Source organism: Orbicella franksi, chromosome 4 (genome assembly GCF_964199315.1).
Source record: "Orbicella franksi chromosome 4, jaOrbFran1.1, whole genome shotgun sequence".
NCBI lineage: Eukaryota > Metazoa > Cnidaria > Anthozoa > Scleractinia > Merulinidae > Orbicella > Orbicella franksi.
In genome coordinates this window covers 21,213,342-21,228,167 of record NC_138148.1, presented here as the reverse complement: position 1 = coordinate 21,228,167, position 14,826 = coordinate 21,213,342, and positions in this window count along the sequence as shown.

Sequence of the window (14,826 nt, the reverse complement as noted above, 5' to 3'; positions counted from 1 at the left end):
GGAAAACGCTAAAGCGGAAGGTCGGAAGGTCGAAAGGTAATATGGAAGCGATGTAAACCAGAAACATTTTTGCACAGCATTGAGTGAATGGAGGTAAGCCATTGTTAGTTTAACGCTCTAATAATGAAATCCGGTTTTTGCTGTTGTTTTCTTTTCGGCAATTTTCGCTGATATACTCTGATTACAAGAAGTTGATTATTTACCCTTCAATAACTGTCGTTATGAGTTGCTCAAACTTGTCGTTCCGTCCTTTAAATAAATATTAGAGTCAAATTATTGTTTCACGTGGTAAATTTTTAAATAGCCTTTAATTAAAAGTCCCATATGTGTAGCTGAATGCGAGAAAATTCCTTCTTTCGCTCGCTCGTGGTTGTTGTGGTCGTTTCTCTCGTTTGCGTCAATTCACAGGGAGCACACGATCTTGTTGAGTAGGAAGAGAGTTATAAAGGAAAGGAAAGAATATACAATTTACCTTTGTCTACTGTTATCATTTCTTACTCGACAACCGCTACCTACAAGTCCTGCCCAACACTGTAGCGCTAAACTCGTACCTAGGCGTTTTCGCGCTCTGCAAATTTTTTTGGGTTTACATATAACATTAGAAAACAGTCCTAAGAAAATACGCGCGCTGATTGGTTAAAAATCGTGTTTCTATAACTCGCTAGAAACACAAAACTTGTACGAGCTGTTGACGTAATGATGACGCGGAAAAGAGAATGTACATTTTGATAATCAAAGTTGACAAGTTTTTTTTTTTCTTCGCGGTGTTTTCTAAAAGAAATAGAAAACATGTTCTCCGTGTTTCTATCAAGTTATATAGAAACACTCGTGAAAGTTTGGGAGAATTCGAAAAAGCTGTGGAAACACTCGCCTGCGGCTCGTGTTCCCACAGCATTTCTCGTTCCCCCAAACTTTCACTCGTGTTTCTATTAAGCAATTAGATTATGAGCTGGAGATTTCGTATCGCGTGAAGTTCACGAGGGCGCAGCCCGAGTCAGCCATCACGCATAGAAATCGAGAGCGAATAATCTAGTTGTTTTAGTATAAATCTACTAGTCGTTGAAAACTTTATCTAAATACTCTTCATAGACACCTCGAAAACGCAAAGAAGCGGCCGTCATTCTGTTAACGAGCGCACACTGCTACGCTACTCACTATCTATCACAGAATAGATAGTGGGTAGCGTAACCAATCGGAGAACGGCATTCGTGATAGAACGCTAGTAGATTTATACTAAAACTCGATAGAAACACGATACATGTTTTCTATTTCTTAATTGACAAGGGAGACAACTCTTTGCCCAAACGTTTTGAACACAATCCGAATATTCCCTCGAATCTCTAAATTTCGTTGCTTCCACGAAACCACACAAACACAAAACGAAGTCGAAAGATTTTTCTACAACTGGCCGAATTTGTTTTCGAATACTTTCACGACAGTCGGGGAATTTAAGCGTCTTTTGCAAAGTTTTTTTCTCAAATCACTTTTCGCAACATGATCGTTGCGTGTCAAACATAAACATGTTGTTGTCAAGAGAAATAAAATTAGGATGCAAATTCCATTACGTGACTTATCACTGCTTATGGTTTGGAAAGAGTGGGCTACTCCTGGGAGAGAGCCAATGCATTATTAAACAAAGACCCGTGTGCGTTGAGGGTACTGGTGGGTGGACGTTCTATGCTCACCCAGGGATGATAAAGGGCATATGATGAAATGATGGTTTGTTTTAGAGTATCCCTGAGCTCCGTTGAACCGGTACCAATCGCGTCATTCAGCGTGCGCTCAAGCTCCCCTCCATCTCCCACACGTGTTTTTTGACACGACAAATCTTTATAAACCCCTTCCCCGGTTCGCAGTTTTTCTTACGCGTCAGAAGTCGCCCGATCTCTGCACGGAAATGAAATGTCGCGGGTAAATACCTGAAGCGTTTTAGCGAGATTCCGCGTTTAAAATTAAGAAAAATTTTCAAAATTCGCTCAAATCTCGTTTTAACCCTCCAGGATGAGAAAAAATGACACCATTAAATGTTCAAGAGTCTTTATTCGGTAAATTACCCATACATTGAACGAATTTAATGTCAACTCCTAATCTCCATACAAACTCTTATATTTTAGCCACAGTTCTCCCTACAAACTCTTATATTACGCTTGCGTGACCTGTGATTGTATGTAAACCAAAAAATTTTTTTTGCAGAGCGCGAAAAGGCCTAGGTACGAGTTTAGCACTAGGTAGCGGTTGTCGCGTAAGAAATGACAAAAGTAGACAAAGGTGAATTGTACATTCTTTTCATTCCTTTATAATGTGATAACAGCTTTTTGGGCCGCTTAAGTTGTTATCCTTTTTACAACCATCCAGAGGGAATCAAGCTTGCAGCGACGGAGTTAGTCAGACTCCTAGAGGACTCGGGATCTGTTACCGCAAAACAATCCAACGGGAAGACAGAGAATACGCGGTTACTTGGGTCCAACCAGGGGCGGGGCAGAAGACTCCTGAAATTTTCGTATAGGCATCATCCAACAAAAAATGACGTCACATCCGGTTTAAACTGCGCTTCGCGGCTCGTTTCACAAAGCGAGAAAATGGCGTTTCAATTACTCGTGATTTCCCTCTATTTGTAAACCATCAGTTTCGTTTCATTTTATATTGAGTATGGAAGGATGTTGCAGACACATTACTTCGACTTTTGAAGCAAAAATTTCGGGAAAAGAGAAAAGTTTATTATTGTTTTGAAGCAAAATATCGGAGAGCCTTCCGTCATCGTCGGGCCAATTTTACACATTTTCAAAACTGGTGTTGTTCCGACTTTTGGTTCTTGTTGTTCGTGATTTAGTGATAACAATAAGTGCAATAGCCTATAATGTTAACAACAACCTGGATGAAGTATTGCTGGCCATAGTTTGCACTGTGTACCACGGGAACATAATTAACAGAAGCCGTTTAGCTCCGAAAGTCGCTGTCACCAGAGCTTTTGTTGCTCTCGGCTCACGTGTATTGGTAGAAGAGACAAGCTGGATCGCATGCTGAAGGTCAGTATCCCACATTCCTACATCTCTCGTTGAAGATTGTTGTTTTCGGTATCGGTATCGGTAGTTTGGGGTCATCAGTCTCTCTCTCTTCGGTGAGTGCTTTTAAAACGCCCAGTGAAAACTTGATTCACGGCATGGAAGCCTATGCCTCGCTGGATCGAAATTCGAGCAAGATTTTTAAGTTCTAGTCCTCTTTAAAAGTAATTAAATCAATTATTCAAATCCAAGCCATCAGAGGGAATCTGCCATTGAAGCTGCCCTAAGTTAAGGTCCTGTTTCTGGACCTTCCCCTTTGAAAATCGTGGGGGTGTTCTTTGAGGCAACACAGGTCCCATTTGTATGGTCTCGGGTACCCGGGATAACCCTCCCCCTGAGGCAACTTTATCAAGTGTTTGTATTAGAAAATGTAGCCCCTGTAGGCCGAGTAAAAGTTGACCCTGCATGATTATTCGTAACTCTTATTGAATAATCAAATGTGCAATTATCCCTCTTTGTTTAAGTTTCCCTCACTCATTTGATCACAGTGGGTTTTGCTGAGTTAATTTTCTCTTCTTTGATACAAATTGCTGCTTTAAATCTTAAATCTAGGCATTACGAGACACTCGCCATGCCGAGAGTTGTTCCAGTTAGGTGAGCCAAAGTGTTTATGTATACTCAAAGAAAAGTTGTTGGTTACTTTAGCTGCCAAGGCGAGTCAACTTGCCCACCTGAATTGTCTCGCCCCCAAGTCTGGTTCGTCATCCTCGTGTAAACGGTTGGTTGAATTTTGCAAAGAAATAAGTGAAAAGTTAGCTCTGCCAGGGTAACTCGGGAAAAGGGTTGTCTCTGGTACACAAGAGCTATTCTATTTTATTTCCATTTTCCCTCTTCCTCTTCCAACTGATTATGCAAAATATACTGTCCAAAATCTTTATGGGTACTGGTGTTTGAGAGTGTCATCTTTATCACTACTGTGGAATGTACCTCACCATACGGCCACCCCCGTTGACACAGCCACCTAGTTATTATGGCCACTCTATTCTGGCTTAAACAAAAGCTCAGTCGGTCATTTTTTTATTTATTAATTATACAGTCAGATTTTTGTGACCTGTTGCTGACCAGATTAACAGAATTCTGGCACATTGTAGGAGTAATTTATATACAATTTACAGCAAGCAACAGGCATCATTTTGTTAGTGAAGTCGCATGCATATATGTAACTCTTGATTATTTTGAGATTTTATCTTTATTATGTCATCAAGGCAATAATATTTTGATTCCTGCTCCAGCGGTAGGGGGGGGGGGGAACTCTCCTCTATGTGCTATATACAGCTGTGCAGCCCCAAAGGGTATGGTTATTCAGTCGTTTTGGTCATAAATACTCTAGGGTAAGGCTTTTGCCCTCTAGTCTTTAATTTGTTATGTTTTTTAGAATAAGCTACCTCAATTTTCATCATTATTGATAAGACCATCAACAAAAGTCCTTCAAAACTTATGTTTAGGGCAACTGTAGCAGTCACAACAGTCATAAATGGGGTAGGGAAAATCGCAGATTTTGGTCATAAATAGGTTAAGAGTTTAACTTTTGTGAAGAGGGCTGCACTGACCCCCACCCAATTTTTCTGGGATGTACAAAACACATTTTCTTAGCAGTTACTACAGTCTTGCTTTAGTAAATCAAAATAGTACTTGCTGCCAGGTACTTTATAAAAGTATAACCCCTCCAGAAGCCTTCACAAAGTACATGTAATATCAGGTGCTAACAATTTTTTTGCAGCTGATTAAAATTTGGTATTAAATTGTATTGAACTGGTGCAGATTTAATATACATTATATTTTGTCACACTTAGTTCACTTATTTTAAGACTACTCAGCAGCAACTAGTACCTCTTGTATGACCATGCAGTAACAGTATATTCCAAACAAAAAAAAAAAGTACATGTATATGTATTACTATCCTGCCTGGAAGAGTGTGTAGAGAGAGCACACAGTGCAGTGCCCTACTGTATGTCTTTAGTTACGTATAATAATCTTAAATTTAGAAGACTCATATTGATCTTAGAATTCACAAAAAAGTTGATTTCTTGACAACTCTCCTTTAGCTGTGTCACTTCATAATAAATTAGCAGTTTGGTATGTTGTAGCATAGAACTTTAATTAATTAAGTTATCGCACCAGTATCTGACAGAGGTCATAGGTTAGAATCCAGTTCACACCTAATTTTTTTTTCAGGCTATAATTTCACCTTTGTTTAAGTTGTGTATAGTACGTTGCAATGATCAATCACGTCTTTATAAGTTGATCAATGTATATATGTCCCACTGACTTATACTTCAACATTTTATCTTAAAGTTTGTTTATTTGTTTTATTGTGTGGTTCTATAAAATGTCCATACCCACCGCAAGGAGATTATTGGAAATTCCAGGGATGGGGAGGGTCTCAAAAGCCAAACTTTTTAAAGAAAAGTATTATTAAAAATTGGAATTTCCATAGGGATGGGATGGGGAGATCTCTGTTTAATAAATACTTAAATAATATGTACAGACCCATTATCTGATGTGAAGACTGTGCAACATATCCTGGCCAACGAGTTGCCAAGGTGTAGCATCCTTGTTATCAATTTCAAGGACCAAATTAAAGAAGATCAGCATGGTAGATGGGAGAGGGGAATTTTTCAAAATATCATAGACTAAAAATATATATATTTTCCAAACTCAATCATGTTAGTAGTGTTAGTGTCTATTTATTTATTTATTTGTTTATTTATTAATGAATACCTGTGAAGAGATAGTCATACATTCTTGCAACTATTCTGGGAGTCTCCCACATACCAGTTAGATCATCCAGTCCCCCAGGAAAGTTATGAAATTTATTGTCCAAGTAAACTACTGAACCATGGGCTCCAGTGGGGACAGTGCTATTACGATGCAATTTGCAGATGTGCTACATAATATGAACTTAACAGTTTTGTTACCATGGCAACAGACCGCATTTCAGACCTTCCCTGATATTCTAGGTTTTTCTGGCCACCTCATGGCCTTGATTAATGTTTTTCAAGCTGAAAATCACTGCATTATTGAAATTGGGTTAGAGGAGACTGGAAAAGATTGAGTTGCCAATTGGGAACATATTTTTATAGCCATATTAGTGTGTTGCCTGTAGAACTATAAGGCTACCAAGTTTCAATGATCTCTGCTGTATATACGGTTTGCACTTGATGTAATATTGGGTTTGGTGTATGACATCATCAGTCCTCTCATTTGCATATATTTTACACATTTTAAACTTAAATATCTCCAGAATTAATGCAAATATTTGTTAAGGTAAACAGCATTTGTAATCTATAGCGGAATTCTATTTGATACTCCTAAAAATTCTGAATCAAGGGGTAAACATTTGATGATAGTAGCATGCCAAATCATTGAGTTGAATTTATGCTGCTGATATTTACATGTACTGTAAGGTGTTGAAGAGAATTTTGGAGGGGAATTTGGTGTGTTTATTGAATTGCCAGAGGTTGGTTGGCTGGTTTTGTTATTGCTTTGTCATTATCTTCCATGTATTTTTTTTTAAAAGCAGAGTGCTTGGTGGCAAAAGCAAAACTGGCAATATTCTCACTTACCTGTGTTTCTAAAGTCATGTTTTTAGGTTTTTGGGGTCAATCTATTAGTAGTTGCACTGTCTTAAATTACAATAGAAAAGATGTGATATTAATTATGTAAGTTATACTTTGGTATTGTTCATACCAAAATTATAGTAAGTTTCTGGTTCAATGTTTGCCTCTGCATTAATTTGATTAAACTACTGTAGTTTATTTTTTAACGGAATTTAATTCTGTCAAAAGGGAGGTGGGAATCTGAGAACAATAGTGAACTAGACCAACAAATATGCAGAAATCTACCACCATTACTTTCATGGCTGAGTGGAGATGAATCTAAGTCAGACCAAAATTAGAAAAAAAATTACTGATTTATTGGAGGGTTGAAATGGGATCCTGGCTATGGGAGAGTAGGAATCGGGGCTGAGGGGGGTGGGTGGTGTGCTTGTGAATTTAAGAACCTCTCTGAAAGTGAAAACAAACTGTAGGTTTGAAAAGTTTAAAGCAGAGGTAAAAATTATACTTTAATATATCTTGTTTATTAAGGTGGTAATGAGCATAATACCCACTTAGGGTGAGTCATTGAAACAATGACATAATTTATGTTTGTCTTTTCTTAGGTGGTTACCTCCTGGTATATACACCCCACACAGGCATACAATGTTATGATTTAGATGATGCAACCTGCTTTCCCATGTTTAACATACACGTAAGAGTATTGATCAGTGGACCAGTGTACAAGTGTGATTTCTCTACTGATAATGAGAATTATAATAAACACACAAAGCCACTCTGGTGTGATTTATTTAATTATTCCTTAACGCTAAAGTGGACCAGTTAAACCAAAGGTTGCACTCTGTAAGATCAGGTGTACAAAAATTAAATAGAAAATTTCACTACATCAATTTTATTAATTAAGTATACTTCTCTGCAAAATATAGTTGGTATGTTGTTGTACTGGTAAGAATATAATTTGGAAATTTTTATGGGAAATGTTTCCATTTAAAAATGTAGCTCAGATGCCACAACTATAGTTCTCCTTTCTGTGGTGTTTTCTTTTGTGGTAAATTGTGAAAACAAATTATGTTGACCTACATGTAAGTTAAAAAAAATATACAAGTAGTAGCTCTTCTGAAAAAAAAAGACCATTTTCAAGATAAAAAAGTGATTTGTATATAAAATTTGAATTTTTGGGGGTGGGGACCTTTTCAGAATTTCCCTACAAAGGTCACAAGGTATAAGGGAAGAGGCAAAAATAGAATTTTAAGTGTTAAAACATATGTTTTCATCATCAGTTTGGGCCTCTCTGTGAAGCTGCATGGTATACTTGAGGATCATGTTATACCCATTTTAATTCAAAATACAAATGGAAACTTGCATTGACAATCACTTAATCTCTTGGCACTGTCTTGTTTTTTAATAATTGCCTTTTTTCACAAAACAATAATTTGAACATCTTTGTTTCACAAGCTGGGAGGGGGGGTGAAAGGGGTATTCTAGAAAGTTTTAAATGGAAAGGCCTTATCTCAAGGTCCATTACCCCTTACCCTTTTGTATACATTTGTACCATTTTGATAGAAATGGCACCTCTTTTGTCGACCTTACATTGCAAAAGGGTAAATGTACCCCTTTAACAAACCTATTTAAGAATACTGCATCCCTTTTCTATTCCCTTGGAAAGAAGTTAATAAATAATATTACAGAATCTCTTCATTCTGGCTGAGGAGAGTAAATGAGAGCTTTTCAACAACATTTTAGAACCAGAAGAATGGAATCCCTAAATGACAGATTTTCCTACCCTTTCATACACCTCAACTTGAGAAATCCCTATCATTAATTTTATACCTGAAGCCTGAATAAGGTACTCATCGTGAGCTGAGCCTCCCCATATAGGTCATTACAGAGAGCCTTTCCACATACACAAGTCAGGAACTCTTGACAAGTACTGTAAGTAGATGTTGGCTTTAAGACTGGTCTGAGCCAGCTTCTTCAGTTTTTTAGCACAAACTTGTTGCTCTCCATCAATTTCTAGTACAAAACCTTTTCTTTGCTGATCTGGTCCAAGGTCACAGACACTAGCATCACTCTCACGACACTGACTCTATCACTGTCACTCACAGTCCGATTCTTCAGTTTCACTGCACCACGCTTCATCATCACTTATCATGAGTTCATTAGCTTGTAAAATTCACCAGCCTGGCAGTGTCACTGTTGCTATTGCCTGTTCCCAGACTTCCTTTTATGGCTAGGTGTAGGGGCATGAAATTTCACTACTGTTTACGAACAATTTGTTTAGATGGCATATTGAAAGTGATGAATTACTGAAAATTGTCAGTATTGCTAGTGTTCTCTCATTTCCTTAGGGATTGAAATATCTTGATGTAAGATTACAAAGAGAAAGCACACTGAAATATAATGCACAATTTTTTAGTAACCTTTCAAAATGGGTTGCCAATATGACAGGGATTAATAGATGAGGAACTTGGTCTGCAAACAGGGCAAATGAGAGGGTTTGAAGAAATTAAAGGTGCATGCTTGACCTCAGTGGGGGGGGGGGGGGGTATTGGAACTTAGCGCTGCTGACGTCTAACACTGGTGAAACGGAAAAATAAATTTGATTATAAATGAGAGAAAACCACGACATGTCCAAATTACTTAATCGCCGTTAAAACTAATCCTCTTGCTTTTTTTTAAGGGGTTCACGGCCTGCCTGTAACGAAGCGTTTATCAATTAAGGGATTGCTTAGGGAAAACCTTGTTTAAGGTTCTTAACCAATCGTAACATATTTTATGGCATCAGTTTGAGTCATGAGCAAACACACGAGTTTGTGTTAGTGCAAGAAAGTTCCGCAAAGCGCGTTATGTGTGTGGGTCTATTCTTGCAGTGATACGATTAACAGCACTCAAGTACTCTCGAGTGTTTGGCAACAGTAAATTTTAAAAAAGACGCTTCTGTTAATAAGGTTCCCCCATGTCTAGAAACCTGTCATTGTGCATTTTTCTTAGTGTGATGCCAACCTAAGAGAATAGGATATTTGAATTGAGTGCAACTTACCTAGAATTCATTATTTCCACACAAACGACGACTCCTGTGGAATTCAGCGAGGAAGAAATGGCGACATTTCGTAAAAAACACGCCTTCAAAACAGCGTGTTTTTGAATAAATAATTACCCTTTCCTTCAAACAAACTGATATGACGAGGAAGAAGACAAAATTTTGTTTATCGTGGCCAAATAAAACGTTAAAAATATCCGGCCGATTGCAAAATATTACCATTTTACTTACTGAGAGAACGATTATGCCATGTTCAAATTTGATTTTGCCGTTCAGCGCTCTTTTTTACCGGATGTGACGTCATTTTTTGTTGGATGATTCAGATACACAAAAAGTGCCAGGCGTCGTAGAGTGTTCTCCCCCGCCCCTGGGTCCAACAGTAGAGTTTAATCCAACAACGCACTCAGAACATAACCCAATACGGGATAATGGTATCCGGCGTCCCACCACCGGGGGCGTAACCGAAGAGCAATTTACAAAACACCTGTATTTATGCTAGACTCTGAACAAGTGATCTAATATTTCGTTTAGTAATCCTAAACCCCTATTGGCTGCCAATGAGCTCATTGTTGTTCTAGGTTATTCCATCATAGGCAAGTGAGTTATCCTTCTTGTAAATATTAACTACTTACAACTTCAGGTGGTTCTCACTACAAGGTGTTACACGATAATACAGATAAACAGGTGGTTACCATGGTTATTGGACTTTCACTTAACTGCTAACTGTTGGCTTTTTATAGTTATGAATATCGGCAAATTCTCCCCTCACAATAACTCTCTTCCTACTCAACAAGATCGTGTGCTCCCTGTGGTCAATTTGTTCCGGTCGTTTCGTTTTGGTTGTTTCCAGGCGTTGTTTCGGTTCCGGTGGTTCCGCGGTTGAGTTATCAAAACTCACTTGTCTATTATATTTTCGCAGCGTAAATTTCACTATGTTGATAAAACACACATGATGTTAGTAGCCTTTTAACATTGCAATTGGTGAAAATTGTTGCAGCATCTCAGCACAAAAGATAACGAAAGAAATCATTGACTTGAAAACATCGACTCGGACTTGAAAGTGCACGCGCTGCACTATGCAAATGTACGCGTCAGACTTTCCTTTGAAAAACTTTGCGAACTCGCCAAACAAGCAGAAACAATAAGAAACTATCAAAAGCAGGTTTTGGTTATGATTAAGCATTGTTTGAGAGACTCAGAAATTAACTCGATACTAGAGTAGAGAGTTTTCTTACATGAACTTTATTGCTGCGGAGCGAGCGTAACGAGCGAGCAGCAACATAATCAGGATTTAATATTCATCACTTTTTACCAGAATGCGGGAGAGTGCACTGTGCCACTTTTTACCAGAGTGCATTGCTCCACGAACAAGACGAGGACGTCGAGCCGTCGTCCTTTTTTGCGTGGATTTCAGCATAGTTAATCCATTAACTATGATTCCAGTGAGAAAGATTAGTGGTTTTACCTGTAAAACGAAGGGAAGGAGATCGTGCTTGACTCTCACAACTCTTGCTTTTGTTCTTAATGCAGTATGTGAAAGTTTGTAAATTTGGACGATTAATTGTGACATCTTAATTTTAAACTTAGTATGTCATGTCTTAGAGGTCTCGCCTCCTTGGTCGAATTCTTAATGAAGAGAAATCGTCGTTACTAAAGCTTGTAGAATAATTAAAACAAACGAAAACCGTAGAACACGCTCATTTCATATATGCAACGATCTATTCCTTTTCATCCAAACATGAATTTAAGCAAAAGTTTTAGCATTTTCACACATCGCGATGGACGCCTCCTCGACACAGTCTCCTGTCAACACTCTAGAGACATTTAATGCGCACCAGTACAGAATTTATAAGTTAGATTTCTGCTCCTACAATTTCCACATATTTCGATTTTCCCGACCTCGTAAACGGGAGGTTGATGTGTATCATTTTATGTCCAAACATAGTTCAGCCGATCACTATGCGCTTTTTTTGTCACGATCCCTTGTCACACGTCGCCATCGATGCATCAGCATGCATGAAGTAGATGAATCACTGCGTAAAATATGTCACGACCAACATAATGTGCCGCAGCATTACTATCTTTTAAACACCCTAGTTCTTAGGATAATTCCTCAGAAATAAAACTTTCCCTGAATGTTCCCTACCAAGCACTGTATCGAAAAATACAATAAAAAAGATAGGTCACCGTGGTCGCTAAAGAGATAGGATGGGCCGATCTTACCCCATTTATGCCTAATCACGTGCGTTCGTTGGAAAAAAATCTCGATAGGTAGAAAGTACCAGGCGCATGGAACGATGTACTATATATTTTATGGGAAAATCACACAATTCTAAACGACAATGACTCAAAACGTTCCTCGAAACGTTAAAAAAATAATGAAATAAAAAAACAAGACAAAAATAGAAATATAATAAAATTTAAAAGTGAATTGAAAGAATAATTAAAAATACAAAAATAAATTTAAGAAATAATGAATAAAAAAATTCACACCGCCTGCAGTGGACCTTTCATATCGCAATCATTTCGCTCAGGGCCTCTTCATATGAGCCGAGTAACAGGCCTGGCTCGGTTACTGGGACGAATTTTGTGGTCTGTTAATACGGGAAATTTCAGCCCTTTCGACCGGGATGAAACTCAAGAAACAAAACCAAAATGGTGTCACACAAACTTGAGTTGTTCGCGACTCTCGTAGCTTTGGTGATCCGCGTTTTTCTGAAGTGGAAGTACATACAAGACAAAAGTTATCCATTTTGGCCGCTATGTTGGGAAAGCGAAGCTATTTTGTCAAAAAAGTTTCGTCCTGGTCACCCGGGCTGGAGTGTTCATATGGGAAAATTTTCATCCCGGTTACCGAGATCTCGGTCGCGGAAAAAAAAAGTTTATTTATTTATTTAATTTTTTTTTCACATTTTTTACTGCATCTGCCGGTAGTTTTGCTATGATAACAATGGACCACCATACTGTGCAGTGAACACTGAGGGAACTCACCGCCATGTTGGATGGTGGGCGGGGAGGGGGTGCAGAGAAGGAAAAATAGTTTTCCATTCCCTCTCGTCCGAAACTCCTTTCGCTCGTTATTTAGCCTCATTCCCACTAAACCCGCTACAAAGAAATTTGGAGGAAGAAAACCCACTCGCTCACAAAGCTACCTTAATCGAAATACATTATCCATTTAAACGGCATTCATTAAAGGGGGCTTACGCCCCTATGTAGCTGCCTGATTCCGATCAAAACAAGAGACATTTAGTCCGGTTTCTAATTATTTCGCCTACGTTGTGACCCGCACGAAAAAGATTTTTCTCGCGGCCTCGCCATTCGTACCTTCGAGCTTCAGCCAACCCGAAGCATCGAGCCGAATGAGCGTCAGGAAAAACTTTTGGAAACCCAGGATAGGTTGTTGCTATCAACTTGAATAAGAGTAGGAGTTGTTATGACATGCACCGTCCTCGAATAAGCGAGGCCCTTGACCAAGCACCGCAATAAAACGTCAAAACGCTGTATTTTAATAAGCAAAGGGGTGCTTTTTCAATGATTAAGATTTTGTGAAAAGAGTTTTTGAGGGCAAAAATTCGCGCGTGCGAATTTTGCAACGATCTTTCAACCGGGGCCACCGGAGAGTTCTCAACCAATCAGGTCCCGTCCACACAATGCCGGAGGAATTTGAGAACGGAGGTTTCACTCTGAAAACTAGACTTTCTAAAAGTCAGTTTCCAATAACTTTTCCCTGGCCTGATGGTTGCTCGAAAATTGCCCTCTTGCTTCGCTCGAGGGAGATGAATAGGGTAAGGATTAAAGGGAGACTGTCACGATATATTTGCTCAAAACTGTTATAAATTTTCGAAATGGTCCCTAAATTTATGTAATAAGAATTGATTAGATCTAACTAAATGATTAAAAGCAATTTCTCGAAGAAAGTCCACACTGCAGCAACATTTTAACAAAATTTCAACGATTTTTGAGCCAAACTTGAACCTTTGAAAAACTGACATCCTGACGCTTTTTCAAAAATCCATATCACAATCCGTTTCCATCCTCGCCATCGTTAGCCATCCTCACTTCCTAATGGGTTCTAATCATTTGTCGAGTACTGCTCTACAAAATAATACCATTATTGTTCAGCTTCCAATGATCGATATATGTTTTTGAGATTTCCAAAATCATGCTATTTAAAAATGGTGACAGTGTCCCTTTAAGCAAAGGTCGACTTGTGGCAAGTCTATCTGAAAATGCATCAAATGTTTTCCGTCCGGACTACGCCGGAGGATGATTTAAAAACCGACGGCAATTACCGTCACAATTTTGGATTTTACGTCGTTTTACGTCTTCTCCAGGAGGACCAGGAGGACATATACAACCAGTTAACCACTAACGGTTGATCTTCTTGTCTTCTGTAGCAGCAATCTAAAAAATTATCTGTGTGGGATAATTGTCCGATTTTAAATTTAGCTCGAAGGAAAAATCCAAAGGTGCTCATTTGTGCTTGGCACCAAAAGATCCACGAATATCCAACTGGAGTTCCTCGTCAAGGTAAATAAACCACTCCTGAAGAAAATTTGAATGAAGACAGCTCCTTCGATCCGTGTGGTCCCTGTTCACTCTGAGAAAATTGCACGATAGCATGCAGTTCAAATCCTGTCTCTTGACATTGCTGAAGCTTACTCGATCGTGTCTATAAACACACTCGACTGATCACGAGTCACCACAAGTGAAAATACACATGTCATATACACATATTCTCGCAGATGGATTGGTTCTTACTTACGACGACAGGAGGACAGATGTATAGATGACTTCATTAGCATTTGTTTTTTTGTTTCTTTATAAGCCGCGTGTACATGTCTGTTAGATCACAGAAGACGTCAAAATCTGGTAAGAACATCAGTGACACACACAGCTATCGCCTCGTGTGCCAGTCGAGGCACAGATGTGTGCCTCGACTGAAGGTGGAATAGATCTGAGAGGGGGGGGGGAGTTGGTATGGAATCCTGACAGGGGAGGGTAAGGTTTAGTACTGGGGGTGGGCAAGTGGTGTGTATGTCTTAAGAACCCCCCAAAAATAATAAAAAAAAGTGGTTTGAAAGATTAAACCGTCCATTGAGGAATACCCGGGGCATTCACTTTTACCGTCAGTGAAATGCAGCGAAAGCGCCGACTTGCGAGGAAA